We start from the raw sequence: 19,386 nt of genomic DNA, 5'->3' as shown, positions 1-19,386 counted from the left end.
CCAGTCCTTTAAGGCTGACCACTTGCTAGCAAATGTGTAAGCACCAGAGGGAAGAGATCAGCCAATTTAATCTAATCAACACTAAGCACTGCATTTGTTCTCAGAAAATTTTGTTGAATAAACAAAAAGCTTGTGAAAAAGTCTTACAGGTATCTTGTGTGCAGTGGGTGCTACCGTGCCAGCTTCTTCTACACAGCAGCATCTACAGGGTCAAACTCTTTGTCACCATTCTCCTGTCTCCCCTGCCACGGGCCACATAGTCACCAACTTTCTAAAACTGAATGCAATTATTCCCCATTAAAAGCCCTCTCCTAGAGCCTCCCTAGTAGCGCAAGGGATTAAGTCTCAGCACTATGAAGCTATCAGCAGCCACTGCAGCATCCCTGGGTTAGCAACCAGGGAGCTAACCCACATGGTGCAGCAGACCTCTCCCGTCTCGCCCACTGTTACACTCAGCAGTAGATCCACCTGTTCTGCTCCCCACTGTCTCTGGTGAATCCTCTCACCTCTCCACACCTCTGGCCCATACCCCAGTTCTTGTATGCATAAATAAATCAATTTCAAAAAAAAAAAATAAAATAAAACCCCTCTCCTACAGACAACCTAAACTCAGCAAGGCATCCCTGGCTCACCTCCAGCCCAGAGCCAGCCCCTCCTACTATGCCTCAAATGCCCGTGGTGCCCTTTGTGCTCCATTGGTCATACTGCCAGCCCTTATCATACCATCTTACAATGGTTTGTTTGCTTGTCTGTCTGCCCAAGCTGAGCTCTGGAGGGCAGCCATATGTGAATGCAAACTTAAGTTCTGTTCCCATTTTAGTTATAGGGACACTAAGGCTCAATCACTGTCCAAGGTTACATAAAGAGTAAACAGCAGGGCCAGTGTCACACTTCCCCTTTCACTGCCCTCTAGGAGCCCTCTTCAGCCAGGATCCACATGGAGCCAAGAGGGGAAGAACCTGATCTGTTGTTTCTTCTCAATGGTGAAAGCCACTGGAAGCAGCAGGAACAGCCAGGAAAATGAGCCCCCACCCTCCTAACGATCAGGTCACTAGAGGCTGTGGCCCTCAGCCCCTGTGGGCAAGGCAAGCCATGGGTGGGGCTGACTGCTTGAGGCCACGGGCCAAGCAAAAGAGCAGAGCCACAGGTCCCCTGGGTAAACTGAACTTTATTCCTTCTTCACTCTTCCAACTCTCCAAAACTGCCCAGCCAGCCCTTCAGGAGCTAGCTGCTGATTAAAAGACACTACCCCCACCCCCAAATTTCACCCTAGCAGACAATAAGGACTCCAGGAAGGCAGCAGGCCTGTCAGCTCAATAATGCAAAACCCTGTTGCCTCAGTCCACAACAGCTGACTTCAAGTGGACCGGAGGCTGTGCTTATTAACAAAATGAGAAATCTGATCTATGGAAAGAAAACACTAAGTGAGGATTCATCCAAGACTGCAGCTTGTGGAGAAGGCTGGGCTGCTGGCCAAGACCAGAGAGTTAAGATGGGATCCTGTCTACCTGTCCCAAGAGCAGGTACCTAGCACATCAACTCTGCCCCACCTGCACCTCCCCATCTCCTTCCAGTAATTGTAGCAATCATTTCAGTTTTGCTTTAATTAAAGGCCTGACTCCCTCAGGCAGCTTCTTCCTCTACCTACAGCCAGCAACCAGAGACTTTTCTTTTCAGGAATCACTTGTAAAAGCAGAGTGACTAATCTACAAGTCCCAACAACTGGCAGGAAAACACTGCAGGGAGAAATTCTGGGCACACACCAGCACTGGAGAAAAACAATGACAGAAGGCGACTAACAGGCACTAAGCAACACCTCAAAACTGGCCTTCAGGAAGTCAGGATCCAAAGGAAAGCAGACAAACCTTGGAAGCTCTGACCCTCAGGCAGGTGGGGAGCCCCTTCCCAACCTCCTAAGTCTACTGCCTGTACAAGGAACCTAGAGATTTTCATAAATTCAGTTGCACAGGACTAAAAGTTCCCTCACTGGCAGGGTGACTAGTCCTGGGTCAAAGGACTCAGTTCAGCCCCCAAGTACCAGCCTCCCACCCAAGCCCCCTTGGTGCTAAGTGCCTGGTAAGCCAGCAATCTCACAAAGCTTTGTCTCTAGAGGCCAGCCTGCGACCGGCCCATCTGCTTTTTTTCAGACCAATCCAACAACCCTGCTCTGCTAAGCGTACACTCTCTCCTTGAGCCAGGGCTACAGACCAGCCACATGGCCTGTGCTCCTGAAAATGTCTGCTGAAAGGCCCAGGGAGTCCAGACACTGGCAGATGGGAATGGAGAGGAAGAAGTAAAGCCAGGAGCCAGGAAGCAATAAATGCTTGCTCCAGGAAAGTCCTGGGTTTGGGTGACCCAGCTCCATCTGGGGTCCCTGGAGAACAGCCCCAAGTTCAGCCTAGAAGCTCTGGAGGCCCCTCCACTACCTGCCAGTTCTTCCCCCTCCCCCAGCACAAGAGGCACAGCAATCCCCACATCAGTCAACAATCCACCGCCACAGGATTCCTATGGGCAAGGCTCTGCCCCTCCCCCCCACCACATATGTCAGAGGGGTGGCCTCCCTGGGTTACACCCCTACTGCTGTTGGGGGGGTGGAGGGGAACGGGACCTAGCTTTCCAGATGTGCCTGGCAACTCCTACTAGAAAAAGACAGTGGGGGTGGAAGGAATAGGAGAAGACAAGGATAAATAACTTCAAAACCCTTCCAGCCCACCCAGATCAGTACTGGGTTCCTTCCCCAGGCAGTCCCACGCTCTTCTGGGTGGGGCCGCTGGGAGCATTATCTGGCCGCCTTCCCTCCTCTCCGTAAGTCACTACCCCCCTGGGAGAGGCATCCCCGCCCCCCACCACCACCACTACCAGCTAGGCCTGTGTATGAACCATCTTGGTAGATAAACAGAGTGACAAGTGGGGCCCTTCAACGCCCCCCCTCCCTCTGCCAGCCGATCCCCTCCCCCAAGCCCATCTCTCTTCCTGCCAAGCGGCTGCCTACAGGAGAGGTCTGGGGGCAGGGCAACGAGCCCACCAGCTACAGGGCCCGGCCTCGGTAAGCGGCGCCTCCAGGTCCGACTCTGACCCAGCCCAGGCCGGTCTTTCTGCGAGGAGGGGCCAAGTGAAGGGGACCGAAGACAGTGCAGGGCCACAGTTCTGGAAATAACAAAATCCCCTGCGAGAGGCGGGCGCAGTGCTGTTTGCATAATGGGAGCCCGCCCGCCTGTCAGGCAGCGCAGCTCGTCCGACGTTGTTCGGATTAGATTGCTAATGAAAAGGCACAAAGAGCCAGCGCTCACTCGCCCGCCGGCCCCCGCTCCGCCGACCCGCGCCCTGGCATGGCGCGGCCCCGGGGGCTTTGTGCCCAGGGTCTTCTGCCGCCCACTCTCCGCCAGTCAGCAGAACCACAAAGCCGGGGCGGGCTGAGACTGCCGGGGTCCCGCGTACGCCCCGGCCCGGGCCAGCCGACGCGCGCACCCTGCTCACGCGCGCAGGACCCACGTCTGCCGGGCGCGCGCCCGCCCACGCCCATCTCCCCGGGGGCGCGCCCGGCCTGCGGCCCCCGCCTGCGCCCCCCGCCCTCCCCAGTCTCCCCTCACCTCTTGTGCGTCGGCGGCGGCGCTCCGCCGGCCGGCCCTGCCCGCGGTCCCTCGTCCTCGGCGCCCGGCCCGCGCCGCCCGCGCCCGCCCCGTCCGCCTCGTCCGCCTGCCGCCGGCCCGGCTCGGCTCCCCGCCCAGCGCACCCGAGCGCCGCTTACAGCCGCCCGCCCAGCGCCATCTTGGAAGCTTGTGACGTCGGCGCCACCCGCTCACCCCTGACCCACATCTGAATGGGCGAGCAGCGGGCCGGGGGCGGAGCCTAGTGGGGTAGGGGCGGGGCCTGAGGGGGCGGGGACGGACCGGCGTGCGGTCCTAGCACGGGCGGGGCGGCCGGCCCGAGGACGGCGGCTTGGGGGGAGGGGCGCGTAGGAGGCACCCTGAACTCAGATCCTGGGGGTCTTTTTGGACCCAACTAGGTTGCGGGGCGGGAAAACAACCTAGCCCCCGAAATACCCAATTCGCACAGCTCCCGGATAGGGGACCCTAGCACCCCACAGGCCCACCCCAAATCCTACATTTAGAGCTGACCCCTTTAAAGCCCGACCCTGACCCTCGAAATCCCCCCAGTAGTCGCTTGCGCCCCACCTCCCGGACACCTTGGCACCCCTACTCCATGCCCCCCGCAGAGGCCCCAGCGTCAAAGGCACAGCCGGGGAGACTGCAGGCGACATGTTCTAGTCCCCAGGGGAAGGCCTGAGCAGTTTGGATAAGGTGAAGGGGCGCCCCTATCCCTCACCCCAGCACCCCTCAGGGCCCGTGCCAGCATGCCCCACGGGCGGCGGCCCTACCTGCTGAGAGGACCCTGAGGTCGCCAGCATGCCTGCCTGGCTTAGCCAACCCCTTCCGGTGACCGCAGCCCCTCCAGGCCTCTGGGGTCAAGCAACTGAGCCTAAGCTGGCCCTCTCAGACCCAGACTCATCATTCAGATGGCCTTATGAGAGCTGGAGCTGACCTTGAGTGGTGGCCACTTTTCTAGGGAGTTCGTAAAAGACCTCATGCTACTTTGAACACCAAACAAAGGAACATACCACCGTTAAAGTCTGAGCGGAACCCAGCTTTGCTGTGTAGGGAAGTTGTGCCCTGGCACTAGTCAAAATTGAAAACAAATGCAATAATCCCTCAGAAAGGCTGATTATACCACTGTCCTTCCCAAATGTATAAAATCTAATGTATCCCTAACAGGACACTTCTTAGACTTAACAAAATTCTAAGTTCACCTGAAAGAATTAATAGCCAAAAACAGCTTTTATTTCTCTCCTCAGAACAAAAAAGGAATGATGGTGGACTCACTCTAACAGGCGTTAAAACAAATTATAAAACTACTGAATTCAGTGCACTGCAGAACCCAGAAGGGAATAGAAAGTCTAGAAACATATCCTAGAAATAGTAAGAACATAATAAGTTTGAAAGGAAATATCAAACACCTGTGAAAAAGAGGACTATAAACCATACCTGAAGAAAAGTAACATTCCATGAATAGAACTCTCATTAGAGACTCACTAGTTGAAGAAACTACTGGGGGGGGGGGTGGAACTTGTCAATATTCTACTAGCCATAATTATGCAAACTCAAACTATAAGATGACTGAAGGATTGAGGGGTGGGGGGGGTTCCCACCAAATTAGAAATCAGTTTCAAGTGATAACAGGAAAAACATACATAGGGGTCTGATAGGTAATCATTCTCAAATACTGTTGGAAACTTCTAAGTTGCCTCAAAATTACTGACCATGAATTTGGCAGCCAGTATGACCCAAAAAATAAAATTCTATAAACATGATCATACCCTCTTGAACCAGTAATTCCTCTTCTGAGATTCTGTTGGGAGGAAATTAACCACATTTGCAAATTGTGTGCTTGATTATCTGACTCTAACCAGACCATAAACCCAGTGCCAAGAGCATACCTGAGAAGTAACAGGCACTTAATCGTTATGTTTGCACTTGAAAATTAATACACAATCACATTTTTCCAATGTCATTTATAATAATGAAAAAGTCATACACAAAGTAAATGTCTGAAATTGGGGATTGGTTAAGTAACCCATATGATGGGTTCTTAAGCAGCCATTATGAAGTGTCTGTAAGGAGATTTGTTGGTGTTAAAATGCGCAAAATGATATTAAAGAAAAAAAACGCAAACTACAAAATTGTACATACTGGATGCATGCAAAATATTCATAGAGAAGCCAGTAAAGAAAAGACATCAAAATATTTACAGAGACTCTCTAGGGGTTGAGTTTTTTTTCCCATACAAGTGTATTTTAGTAAGTTTTTTTAAAAAGTTTATTTTTTTCAAAGTAACATTCTAAATGGAGAAATTCTAGTTATACTGGAATACTTCTTTTAAAATGTACTAATTCTGGGGGCCTCCCTGGTGGCACAAGAGGTTAAGACACGGAATTATGAAGCTACCAGCAGCCACTGCAGCATGAGTTCGATCCCCAGCCAGGAAGGTGACTCACAGGGCACAGCAGACCTCTCCTGACTCACCTGCTAGTCCCCTTAGCAGTGTATTTCAGTCAGTCCACCTGTTCTGTTCCCCACTCTATCCCTGGTGAATCCTCTCACCCCCACACCTCTGGCCTGTACCCCAGTTCTTGTATGCATAAATAAATCTTTAAAAATAAATAAATAAATACAACTCACTAATTCTCTCCCCTCCCCCACTGCACCTGTCCTCTGAAGTAATATTAAGTTTGGTGTGTATCTTTACTCTCTTCTCTGTTCACATTACAAAAAAAAAAATCTTCCTTTTTTGAAACTATAAAATAATATACTATGTAAACTCTAAGTCGCTGCGAACTTACACTACATTTGCTCTTCATCCCCTAAGAATCTATCATAGACATCTTTCTAGTTCATGTCCATAATGGATTCTTTAATGGCTAACAAAGATGCCATGGTATAGGGTTCTAGAAACTCTTCCCTTCTGGGCATCCCTGGTGGCTCAGGAGTTAAAGACACGGTGCCACCTAGCTGTCGCCAGCCACTGCACCACGCTCACGTGGCACAGCAGACCTCTCCTGTCTCCCCCACTGCTCCCCTCAGCAGTGTATTTCAGTCAAATCTGCCTGTTCTGTTCCCTGCTCTGTCTCTGGTGAATCCTCTCACCCACTGTACCTCTGCCTTACACCCCAGTTCTTGTATGCATAAATAAATCTTTAAAAAAAAATAGAAACTCTTCCCTTAATCATAGCTAATCAGGTTATTTACAGTTTGGTGCTATTAAACAGTGTTTTTTAAATATTTTTTTTTATATCCCCTGACGAGGGAGGTCTGAGTTCAATCCTCTCAGGGAGCTAACCCACATCTGGTGCAGCAGCTTTACATACTCCCAGGGTTACTTGTGTCTAATAATTTACTAGAAGTAGAATATAAGAACTAAATGATAAGCTGGCATTTCCAATTTTAACAGACCCTGCCAGGTATATCTTCCCCAAATGGCATAGCAGTTTCATATCCTGTGGGTGAGTTCTTTTCTGCTTCATTAACTTCCTAACCTCCAAATTTTCCAACTTTTCATACATAGTATGAAAATCAGGATGTGGTTGGGGGCGGGGGCAGGGAGATTTGTAAGTCTCAGTGAACAAGACCATCACCGTGTCTGTCCTGGTTACTGGGCAGCCTTCCCCACCTCTAGGTTCAATTCCCAAGTCTATTACCTGTCAAGCAACTTCATAAAATCCAAGCAAGTTTTCTCCTCTGCCTCTAGTACAATTTTACATAAGCACTTAAAACTTCTGGGGGAAATTTTTTGTATACTATTAAGTGAAAATAGCCAGAGAGGACTGCCTTCTATCCTGCCAGGGAGCTAACCCACATATGGTGCAGCAAACCTCTCCGTCTTGCCCACTGCTCCCCTTAGCAGTATATTTCAGTAAGTGCACCTGTTTTGCTCCCCGTTCTGTCTCTGGTCAGTCCTCTCACTCCCTGCACCTCTGACCTGCACCCCAGTTCTTCTATGCATACAAAGAAATTTTTTGCTGACAAGCAATCTTGTAAAACCTATATTAGTGTGGAAGATAATATGGAAACACATAATAGCAGTGATAGGAGAACCACAAAAATGTGGTTTATTTTGCACCCAACTCCCTCCGCATTCTCTGTATATTTAGTATGGGACCCAACCTCTCTGATCATCTTTCCCCATCAGCTATTTGAGAACAGTAGTGTTACCTGTCCCTGTAGGTTATTGAGAAAATTGAATGTGAAGTGACTGGGAAGGTATAGTACAGAATAAAAACCCTGGTAAGTCCTGGGAAATGTAACTATGATTGTTATGTAGGATGGATCAGGTAAGGACAGTAGAGCTAATCTGTTCCTTTTAATATCATCTTTTCTCATTGAAAACAGAAAGAAGGGGCCTCCCTGATGATGCAAGGGGTTAAGTCACAGCACTATCAAGCTATCAAGCTATCAGGCTATTGGCAGCCACTTCAGCATGAGTTTGATGCCCAGCCAGGGTGCTGACCCACATGTCTCAGCAGACCTCTCCTGTCTCTCCCGCTGCTCCACTCTGCAATGTATTTCAGTCAGTCTTTCTGTTCTGCTCCCCAGTCTGTCTCTGGTGAATCCTCTCACATCCCCCCACCCCAGCACCTCTGGGCTACCCCCCAGCTCTTGTGTGCATAAAATAAATAAAATAAATCTTTAAAAAAAAGAAAGAAAGAAGACAAATATCCCAAAAGGGTGAATCACAGCTTAACATGACAGCTAGATGTAAATTAAAAAAAATGGGATGCCCACATAATTTTGAATTTCCAAAAAACAACACTTTCTCAGTTTAAGTATGTCCCATATGGTATAACATCTCAAATCTGCCTATCAAGCTCAAGCTCCTTTCGAAAAATCTCCATTCCTTGTACATGCCTTGATTTCTCTTCCCAACTCAGGCCATTAACATCCAAGGCTCCCAGCCTAGGCCACCCTTCTTCCTTTTCCAACCTTTGCCTAGCAAAGTCCTACTCAGCTCTGATACCATCTCCTCGGGAAGCCTCCCTGGCCCGGCTGCTTACCCTGATACAGTCCTGATGATTCTGTTGGGCAGTTGCTATGAGGGCAGAAAAACTTCATCTTGCTAATTTTGTTTACACCATATCTAGCTTATGCCTGCCACCAAATAGGTGCATGATTACAATTTGAATGAATGAATGGGGACTCCATGGTGGCACAAGGGGTTAAGCACCGCACTATGAAGCAATCCACTGCTTCTGCAGCACGAGTTTGATCCCCAGCTGGCCAGGGAGCAACCCACATGGCGCAGCAGACCTCTCCTGTCTTGCTCACTGCTCCACTCAGCAATGCAATTCAGTCACTCTGCCTGTTCCATTCCCTACTCTGTCTCTAGTGAATCCTGTTACCCCCCGCATCTCTGGCCTGTACCCCAGCTCTTGTATGCATAAATAAATAAATCTTAAATAATAAAAAAAAAAAAATGAATGAATGAATGGGTTTTCTCCTGACATCCTTTCCCCCACTCCCTCCACTTTCCTCCTGCCTCAGTGTGCCCAACCTACTGCTTCCAAAACCATGTGCAGCTCGTTCACTTCTCACAGGGAAGGCAATGTGGGTGGTATACACAGAAGACAGAGTGGTGCTGCAGGAACCTGGTGTTCAGGTCACTCAACTGGGTAGCAGAATCTCTCTTGTAAGACAGCAGCCCCACCCAAATGCTGGTTTCTGATATTGGCTCCCAACATTGAGTCTTCACTCTAAGTGTGGGCAAAACACTTCACACACTGGGCCTGCGGTTTCTCATCACTGCCTGTAAGAAGGGTATTGTTTCTGTCCCCATCTTATAGATGAAAATACCGGACTCAAAAAGGTAATACAGCCAATCTCAAATCCTTGCCCTTCTACCAAGCATGAGCTTACTTTACCCTCTTAAATCAGCACACCACCTGAAGAAATGTCCCCCAATATGCATATTTACCTTGTTGGGGGCCCCTCCCTCACACCCCCGCATCCTCTCACTTTGCTATCCCATAGTCTTGAATACCCTGAGCACTATAGAAGTCACACACTCCATTGTCATTTGGTCAACAGTTGTTGACACCAACGCTAAAGGTGGACACCAGATAGTGAACAGCAGAGACGTGACCATGGAAGACCCCTGACCCTGGGAGACCACACTTGATCTTAGCCAAAAGGCCGAGAAGCGATGACCCGGGGCGACCAAAGTCAAGGGTGGAGACAAGAGTGTACTTAATGGGGCTGGCAAGGATAGGTGAGGGCTGCTTTGCTGAATTGTACCAGGGAAGCTGACTGCCCTGGTATGTGAAGTCAGCAAAGGGACTTTTCCTGTGCCGTGCCCTCTGCCTGGTACACAGTTCCTCACAGCCAACTCTTTTATGGCTCCTGGATGGTTTTCTGAATATTCTTCCTAAAACAGTTGCCTTTTACTCTTTGTCATGTCTCCTTAATTCCCTTCCAGTCCTTGTATGAATTTCTCCAGAGCCCCCTTCCCTCCTGCCTGTACCATCCTTGACAACCTTGCTCACCATCTCCCATGCTCACTAGAACAAGATGGGATTCCCTATGAGCAGGGACCATCCACTGCTCCTGCAACCAGTGCCAAAGAACCAGATACTTACACGACCAGGAATGATTTGGTGCTTATGTGAGTGAATAGGTGAGACCCAAGACCAAGCAAGAGTGGGAGGCAGAGTAAAGTCAGAAGAGAGGGTCTTTAGTGCAACTCAGAGGAAACTGGCAGGGCAGGTGGCAAGCAAGTGGGACAAGGAACATGATGAGATAAGAGCCAGGAGGTAGGGAGCCCCATAAGCCAGGTCAGCTTTTGGGATCTTGGATACATTTGCACTGAAAGCATGTGAAAGAGGCCAGTTCCCCAAGAATCCAGAGAAGACATCAGGGAAGTCAGGATAGCCCAGGAAGCCAGCTGAAGGCAGTGGTGCTATCATCAGGCAGACGGGTAACAGGTTAAAAGTTGAATTGACCAAGATATTCTGCTAAGTGGAAAGAGCAAGAATCAGAATAGAAAGTACAATGTAATCACATTTGTAGTTTTTATATGTGTTTCTGTAGGGGCAGGAATGACACATTGCAGGTTTTCTGATCCAGCAGACCAGGTAAAGGAGGAGTCAGAGTCCTCAGGGGCTTTTGCAGGACTTTTATTTAGATTTTCCAGGCATATGGCAGGCGGGGTGCTGGGGGGCCGGGAGGCTGGCAGTCCTCCCAGCCCCCAGCAAATCCTCACTCTATCTGGGCTCTATGGCATTCTCTCTACTTCTCTTCTTCTTCTCTCGGCTTCTCTGCTTCTGCTGGCGTCCCCATGACACCATCCTTAAAAGCCCAGTCTTAGCCCAGGTGAATCCCATCTACATATGCCCACACCCTACTCCAGGTGCCCACCATCAGGCATGCATTCAGGACCACAGGGTTCCATCATTTATCCTAATGGCGGGAGGGCAGAAAAGCCTGATACTTTTTACCTTACCCTACAGTTTCATTCCTATGAATGCTTGTAAATTACTAGAGAAAGCTGGGGCAGGAGATTTATGGGAGAAGGCAGATTGGTGGGGAGGGGTGAAAAGGAGACTTCACTTTTATTTTTTTTTAAAGATTTATTTATTTATGCATACAAGAACTGGGGTACAGGCCAGAGGTGCAGGGGGTGAGAGGATTCACCAGCGACATAGTGGGGAGCAGAACAGGCGGATCTACTGAAATACACTGCTGAGGGGAGCAGTGGGCAAGCCAGGAGAGGTCTGTTGCACCATCTGGGTCAGCTCCCTGGCTGGGGATCGAACTCATGCTGCAATGGCTGCAGACAGGACAGCTTCACAACGCTGCACTCAACCCATTGCACCACCAGGGAGGCCCAAGTCTTCACTTTTAACTCAAGATAGTCCTTGACTTGTTGTAGTTGTTACATCCATGTATTACTTGTATTATTATTATTTTTTAAAGATTTATTTATTTATTTATACAAGCACTGGGTACAGTCAGAAGCGTGGGAGGGTGAGAGAATTCACCAGAGCCAGAGCGGGGAGCAGAGCAGGCAGAAGGACCGAGGTACACTGCTGAGGGGAGCAGCGGGAGGCAGGAGAGGTCTGCGCGCCATGTGGGACCCTCCTCTGGTGGCCGGGGAGCAGCCGGGGATGGAACCGGCGCTGCAGAGGCTGCAGGCAGCTTCGCAACCCAGAGCTCAAACGTTGCGCCCCCGGGGAGGCCCTGCTTTTATTATTTTTGAGAAAACCAATTGTGAAATAAAGAACAAGAAAAATCCCTTTCTTACCTACCCTTGCTTGATCTAAAACTTCTTCAGGCCCTGGGCCTCCCTCCCTCATCTATTGCCTTTCTTAGTAGTCTCTGCCATTAGAGTTAGGCTGGCAGGGCTTGTCAGCAGGAGGCTGTGGTGTTCTGTACCTAAACAATACCTGCCCAGGTGCATGGATGGAAGAAGGAGGGGACCGTGTCTTCCCTCTGACACAGCAGGGTGGAGACAAAGGCAGGCAGGTCTGTGTTTCTGGGGGAAGCTCCTGGAGAAGCAGTCAGACCTGGATCCAAATCCCAGCTGTGTCATGGCCAGTCAGCTGCCCTGGAACTGACCTCCCTCAGCCTTGATTTTCCAACTGTAAAATGGAGTTGCTAATCATATCTAGCTACCCCATTGGCTTGACTGGGTGGGTAGACACCTAGAAGAACCTTAGCAGATGGAAGGGGACGGGGGAAAGTGGGCAGAGAGAGTACCCCAGAGTGGAATGTGGGGCAATATTCTACTTCCCCAGTGATATTCCTCTCCAGCAGCTGAAGGGTAACAGAAGTGGAGAAAGAACCCCAGTTGGGGACAGAACAGGGGCAACTGAGAACCTCCCAGGGACTCTGCTAGGGTAACTAAAGGGGTGGGGGTGGACAAAGGTCACACAGGAAGAGTATGTATGGTGGGGGAAGACTTCCCCCAACACTAGGGCCCAGTGGGGCTTCCTGTGGCAGTGGGGGAGGGGGCAACTCCCTCTTGACTAGGATACCAGGAAGCCCCCGGGCTGGGGCAGCAGCCTCTGGTCACAGTCACGAGGGAGGGAGGCTGGACCCAGTGGCCCTTATCTAGCCTGACCTTGCAGTGCTGACCACACCTTTCTTCTGGAAAATGTGGCCCCCTGCCCTATCTGAGGCCTCTTTCTCCTTAAATCCTGATGGTCCTGGGTGGGGTTTCAGCACCTAGGGTCCAATGCTTTGGGATGACTTCACTGGCCCCAGCTCACAATCACCTTCCAGAGGCCTCTTGTTGAAGACCCTCAGGTATCTCTGACTCAGCAGGTCTGTGCCTGCCCACTGTCTCCTCCCTCCCCCCAGTGTAGCTCACTTTGTTACCTAAGTCCTAACTGCTGGCCACTCCCCCAACCTTCTGCCCTCCCCACCCCCAGCTCCACCAATTTGAATTCCTGACTATCCCTCCCACTGGCCTCCTCCCTGGATCCAGGCCCTGCCCCCAGGCTGTGGGAAGGAATCTTCCAGATAAGGGCACAGGGCAAAGGGACACACCTGGGTTCAGCCCTGGCTCTGCCACCAACCTCCTGAATGACCTTGATGAATGACCTCCCCTCTCTGAGCCTGAGTTTCTCCTTCCATAAAAGGGGAAATAATTACGCCCTCCGGAGAGGGTTGCTCACAGCATTTGAGCAGTACTGAGCTAAGGCACAGAAGGCAGAGGGCGAGGGGTGAGTAAAGATCAGTTTCCCAGGGGAATCGGGCCAAGAAGAAAAGCCACCTTCTACCCCCACCCCCCACCCCCCCCAACCCCCCCACCGCCACCGCCCCCAGCACTTTCCTGGGTCACAAACCATTTGGTGCCTTTCCTAAAATGGGAACAGGTCTGCTCCTAAGCCCCATGCCTGCTCCATGCCAGGGCCAGGTGCTTGCTATTTGCATCGGCTCCAGGTGCAACACAGTAAGACCCAGTTCCATGGAAGAGGTAGCAAGCAAATGAGTAATTCCAGGGCACAGGGATTCTGCCTGGGGGCTGTCCAGGCATATAGGAGGGACTGCTAAATCCAGTAAGGGAAGGCAAATAGGGAAGACTGTCCCAAGATGGTTGTGGGACACTTTTGAAGGACATCTTGTAGTGAGCTGTCTGAAGGGACAGGGCAGCCAGGTCAATTTTATTTTGTTTTTCTGTTTTTATTGAGATAATTTTAGATGTTTACAAAGGTTGCAAAAAGGGGAGGCCAATTTTAGGGAAGAGGAATTGAGGCTGTGTCTGGGACCTGATCCTCACCTGGGAAGTGGATGGTTCAGGATTCAGATTCAGCCCTCACCCCACTCTCAGGTTGAGTAGGAGAGACCAAGTCCCCAGGAGGACACCCTCTGGCCAAAGTTCCCTGATCAAGGGAGTGTGGCCAGCAGGGTCTCCCAGAGTGAGGGCAACGTCCTAGAGGTCCAGCTAAGCAGGCAGTTTGTGAGGTGGTCAGGTAAGGGAGGATTTGAAGGGAGTTTACCTGTGGGTTCAGGACACAATGGGACATAAAAGTCTACAGCCAGGTATCAGAGACCAGGTGCTTTGAGAAAGTGGGAACCTCCAACTACAGGGCTTTCCAGCCCAGAACAGACTCCCTTCAGACCTCTCTAGAACAGAGAGAGAGGCTGCTGAGCTTAGGGGCTGGCTGAAGTTGTGAGGCCAGCTGGAATGTCAGCAGTGCCATGATGCCCCCCAGGACCTGTGTGCCCAGGCTCCTACAGTGAGTGCCACCTGGTTTCACGAGTCTAGAGTTGGCCAAGCATATGCTATCTTAGATGGAACCCCTGATCTCCCAGACCCCACCACCCAGTCTCCAAATCCCACCTCCATGGGGGTGAGTCAGGAAGAATAAGGTGTTACCAAAATGGGAAATGAGCTTAAAATGGGCCTTAAGGGTATCTCTAAGCTCTATATGTGTGTGTCCTGTGTTCTGTGAACACAGATTTCATAGGTTCACTCTGAAGCAGGTTGGTTCACCTTACCTTTTGAAAATGTGTAGTAGCAGACGGTGAAGGGAAAAAGCCACCAAGAAGTAGAGGGAAGAAGATGGGCTGGTAATAGGGGTCTCCAACAAGATGGGTCCCCACAACAAGTGGGTGGTAGAGAGGCTAGAAAGGTGCCTCTTGGCTGTCTTCATGTTGCTTTTTTGGGGGAGCTGTTTTTGCACCGGACACTGAGTCTTAGGCTCCTTGTTTGTGAGTGGGGGTAACCCATGTCAACATTGTGGAGTGTAGAAAGTAAGATCCCAATGAGAAACGATTGAAAGTCTCTCCTCTATGGGTGATGACTGGTGAGGTACAGAGACCTGCCCTGACCAGAGGCCCCTGGGCAGAAGTGGACAGTGCTGAGACAGGCTCAGTGACCCTTGTTACAGAAGTCTAAACTCTCCAGATGCTGCTCCTTTGCCCACTCTGTAGGTTCCTCTGCCCTCTGGCCAGCTGGGCTTCCATTCCCTGTTCGCTCCTGGACAGGCCTGGACAAGTTTTAGCCTCCAGGTAGCCTGGTTAGTTCAGGAGGGAGTCTGGTGCTGCTAGGAGCAGGCATCCACTGCTACATAGTCTGTACTCCTTGCTAGGCCTGTGTGTTCTTCTCTCCTGCCTCATCAAAGCCTTCAGTTCTCAGGTGTGTGGGGACTTGATGGACCCAGAACCATCTGCCCACAGTCCCTAGACTCCCATGCCAGGTCTTCCACTTTTCTTGGTATGTTTTTGGGTCCTGACCCTGGCCTAAGGGCATACAAGAGTCTCTCAAAACACCACCTCCCTGTCCCCAACCCAACATAGATGAGGAAACTGAGGTTTGGAGAGGCCTTCTAGATGCCTACTGGTGGACCAGGCCTCAGACCCAGTTGACTGGGTTCCATGGCCCAGTTGCTCCACAGCTCTGCGAACTTACTTTCCCCCAGCCAGCCAGGCCTTGACTCCTGTATTCATTCACTAAAACTTCCTATGGCCTCCAAGAAACTAGGATTTGGGGGAGTGGGTCTAAAAGTGTTGTGAAGGGCCTCCCCGGTGGCGCAGCGGTTGAGCGCTGGGTTGTGAAGCTGCCCGCGGCCTCTGCCGCGCTGGTTCGATCCCCGGCTGCTCCCCGGCCACCAGAGGAGGGTCCCACATGGCGCGCAGACCTCTCCTGCCGCCCGCTGCTCCCCTCAGCAGTGTACTTCGGTCCTTCTGCCTGCTCTGCTCCCCGCTCTGGCTCTGGTGAATTCTCTCACCCTCCCGCTCTTCTGACTGTACCCAGTGCTTGTATAAATAAATAAATAAATCTTCAAAAAATAAATAAATAAATAAAATAAAAGTGTTGTGAAGAGGGAAGACTTCCTGTGCCCGGGTGTCTGAATTGGGGGCTAATTATGGTCCTGAATCCACTGGAAGAAGGTCCCCTTTGGCATGTGAGGGTTTTCCCAGAGTGTGGGACAAAGGACGGGGAGAAAACAAGGCTGATAAGAGTCTGAATCTTGAGCATGCAGGAGCAAAAAGATATTTTCTGCTCACCCAGACTTTGGGGCTCAGGGCCTGAGCAGGCAAGTATGGGCCTAGACAGCTCAGGTCAGGTTGACAGTCCCTGGGGATCAACTCTTACTGCATCCGGGCTGCCCCCTGGCGGCAGTGAAAGCAAGCTTTCAAGGACAGATGGAAGCCCTTTTAGGACAGGAGGCCCTCAGCAGCTTGAGGCACCTATTCCCAATCCTTTTCCCTATTCTGGTGCCAATGCTTCCTGAGATTCCCCATGTGAGGTTAATCACTCATTATCCTCAAGTATTAGGGCCTTTGCTTCTGCTGTTTCCACTGCTTAGAAAGCCTTCCCAGCTATCCACATCCTTATGTTGCTTAAGAATGTCGTCCTCACCTGTTCCAGTGCCCATGGTGAGAATTAGCAAGGCCTCCCTCTACTGCCCATGACTTACACTAGCCTGTGGGTGTATCTGCCCAATGTGAATGCGTGGAGCCTAGCACAGGGATCACATACAGGGCATGGTCAAAAACTGCTTGTTCCAACATCCTTTTATGCTAGGTATTCAACAAGCCAAAGAGGTCCTCTCCTTCGCAGAGCTTACATTTTGGCTAGCGGCAATGTTGTGGGGTTGGAACATGGGCAATAGGGACATACCAGGTGAGGATCAGGCTTATGGAGAAAAATAAAGCTGGAGTGAGGGGTGGGTATGCCTGTTCATAGCCATAACATAGACTACCATGCAGCTATTGGAGAAAAGGTGAGCAATTTTGGCTAATGATGAGGGAAGGATGTAAAGTTAAATAAAATAAAAAGTGATAGAATAATAAGGCTAGTATTCTTGTTGGGTTGCAATGTGTTTCTTATAGAATGACAGTTATTATCTTTAATTATGGAAGTACATGGATTAAAGTTTCTATTCTCTTGCTAAACTTTCCCGCCCCTACCCTGTAACACTCGGGCACCCTAGCAATTTCTCCAACCTGGCACTCAGGAGCTGGGAGGAGCAAGGCTGTCCTGACTTGCAGACATTTTCCTGTTGCTCACCCTTCTGAGCCTGAAGGCAGGGTCTATTCTGGGTTGTGAACTCATAAGGATCTGATGGTTTGAAAATTTGTGAAGCTGAGAGAAAACATTTGTGCTCCCATGTCCATAGCAACATTATTCACAGTAACCAAAATAGTGGAAGCAACCCAAATGTCTGTCAACAGATGAGTGCTATGATAAGCAAAATATGGTCAATTCATACAATGGAATATTATATGGATATACAATATTCCAATCTTAAAAAAAGGTCGAAGAGGGCCTCCCTGGTGGCACAGTGGTTGAGCTCTCGGAGGCAAAGCTGCCTGCAGCCTCTGCAGCGCCGGTTCCATCCCCAGCTGCTGGGCGAGTGTCCCACATGGCACACAGACCTCTCCTGCCACCCGCTGCTCCCCTCAGCAGTGTACTTCAGTCCTTCTGCCTGCTCTGCTCCCCGCTCTGGCTCTGGTGAATTCTCTCACCCTCCCGCACTTCTGACTGTACCCAGTGCTTGTATAAATAAATAAATCTTTAAAAAAAAAAAAAAAAGTTGAAGAAAATTGTGTCAGAAGAAAATTCTGACACATGTGACAATATGGATGAACTTTGAGGAAATTATGCCCAGGGTATTAAATAAATAAGGCACTAAAGGACAAATACTGCATTAATCTATTTACATGTGGCCCTAGAGGTTATCAGGATCTATGGAGAGAAGAGAATGGGGAGTTGTTTAATCAACAGGGTTTCAGCTTTGCAAGATGAAGTGCGTTCTGGAAATTGTTTGCACACCAATGTAAATGCAACAATAACTGCCAATTTGTCTCTAAAAATGGTTAAGATGGTACATTTCATGTTACTTTTTTTTTTTTGCTGGCATGTGAAAATTATTGATACTGTGTTTTCACCATCAAAACTTATGATCGGGGCCTCCCCGGTGGCGCAGCGATTGAGCTCTGGGTTGCGAAGCTGCCCGCAGCCTCTGCAGCGCTGGTTCAATCCCGGCTGCTCCCCGGCCACCAGAGGAGGGTCCCACATGGCGTGCAGACCTCTCCTGCCGCCTGCTGCTCCCCTCAGCAGTGTACTTCGGTCCTTCTGCCTGCTCTGCTCCCCACTCTGGCTCTGGTGAATTCTCTCACCCTCCCACACTTCTGACTGTACCCAGTGCTTGTATAAATAAATAAATAAATCTTAAAAAAAAAAAAAAGAAACTGAGAGCAATTTAAAAATATATATATATAAAAATATTAAAAAAAAAAAAACTTATGATCTTGGTCTCTCCTTCTGGCCCATGAGGCTAATAGAGTAACACTGGCTGTTTTGACAACCTTAAAGTGACTATAGGACTATCACCAGCAGCATGACCTTTGAGACAAAATCTGGCAACCAGAATCTCATCATTTTCCTCAGTAAGATTCAAACAACCATCATTGGATACAAAAACCAACTTTTCAGCCATTTTTGACCAGCTGGACTCTGATACACTTCCCAAAGGCAGGATTTGGCTGTTTGGTTTCAACTCCTGCTTTCTCCAGCACAATTCCTTTTGCTTGGGAAGTGCCTCCAAAAGGTTTGGCCTTTGGGATTGGACCTCAAGAGGCTTTCTTGTACTGTTTTCTCTGCCACTTTTGATCTCATTGGTGACTTTGGAGCTTCCTGGTGGTAAGAAGAACATGACATTTCCCCATCCTGTCAGGGCCAAGGGCCTAAGCAAAAAGTAATGTTACATATATTTTATCACAACTGAAAAAATACTTGTGAACCACTCTTGGTTACCTCCCCAAGCCAGCTGTGGAGCCTTCTGAGCCTGCTCTCTATCAAAAACAGGTGGTTGTAAACAAGAAAGGGATGATGGTGGCCCTTGGTGGAGGGGAGTAAGAAAGACTTCTTCCCTGGCTAAGGTCCACAGCCTCATGCCTGAGTGGCAAATATGTGCGTGCACAGCATGGCTGTTGTGTTAGTTCCTGTGTTGTCTGAGAATAAGGCAGCAGTGATTGTGTCAGGCTGAGAGTCCTTGGTCCTATCCCTCCCTTGTTCCCACTTTCAACCTCAGGGATGATGAACTCTCTAAATCCAGTCCACAACTCTCCAAAGAAACTGTCTCAGTCATTTCCTTCCAAGCATTTCCTTCTATGGCTGGAAAGGCAAGGCAGTGGGCATGGGAAACAAAGGATGGGGAAACAGAAGCAGAGAAAGATGAAGACCACCTCTCATCCCCATTCTCCCAGAGGGGGGACCTACAAAATGGGGGTAGGGTGGGAGACAAAGCAACTCTGTAGCCATGAGGTTGGGGGGTGGGTGCTGAAACTCAGGTTGTTCTATCAAATTGACTAACTATGGAAATGC

At 49.9% G+C, this 19,386-nt stretch overlaps 1 protein-coding gene and 1 pseudogene across 2 annotated transcripts in view; both read right to left on the bottom strand.

The window, feature by feature from the left end:
* Window positions 1-3,635, bottom strand: part of HIC2 (HIC ZBTB transcriptional repressor 2) — a 31,292-nt gene extending 27,657 nt beyond the window's left edge. For both annotated transcript variants that reach the window (XR_008550099.1, XM_037497899.2), the window contains exon 1: window positions 3,591-3,635. The gene's annotated coding sequence lies outside the window, so the exon portion shown is untranslated. The remainder of the gene's footprint in view (window positions 1-3,590) is intronic.
* A 14,668-nt stretch (window positions 3,636-18,303) lies between these two features.
* Window positions 18,304-18,791, bottom strand: LOC119234003 (40S ribosomal protein S23-like; annotated as a pseudogene).
* Between the last annotated feature and the right edge of the window lie 595 nt (window positions 18,792-19,386).

Source organism: Talpa occidentalis, unplaced genomic scaffold (assembly GCF_014898055.3).
Source record: "Talpa occidentalis isolate TD23 unplaced genomic scaffold, MPIMG_talOcc4v2.1 talOcc4.8, whole genome shotgun sequence".
NCBI lineage: Eukaryota > Metazoa > Chordata > Mammalia > Eulipotyphla > Talpidae > Talpa > Talpa occidentalis.
The sequence above is the reverse complement of the archived record's forward strand: the minus strand, read 5'-3'. Positions and strand labels throughout refer to the sequence as shown.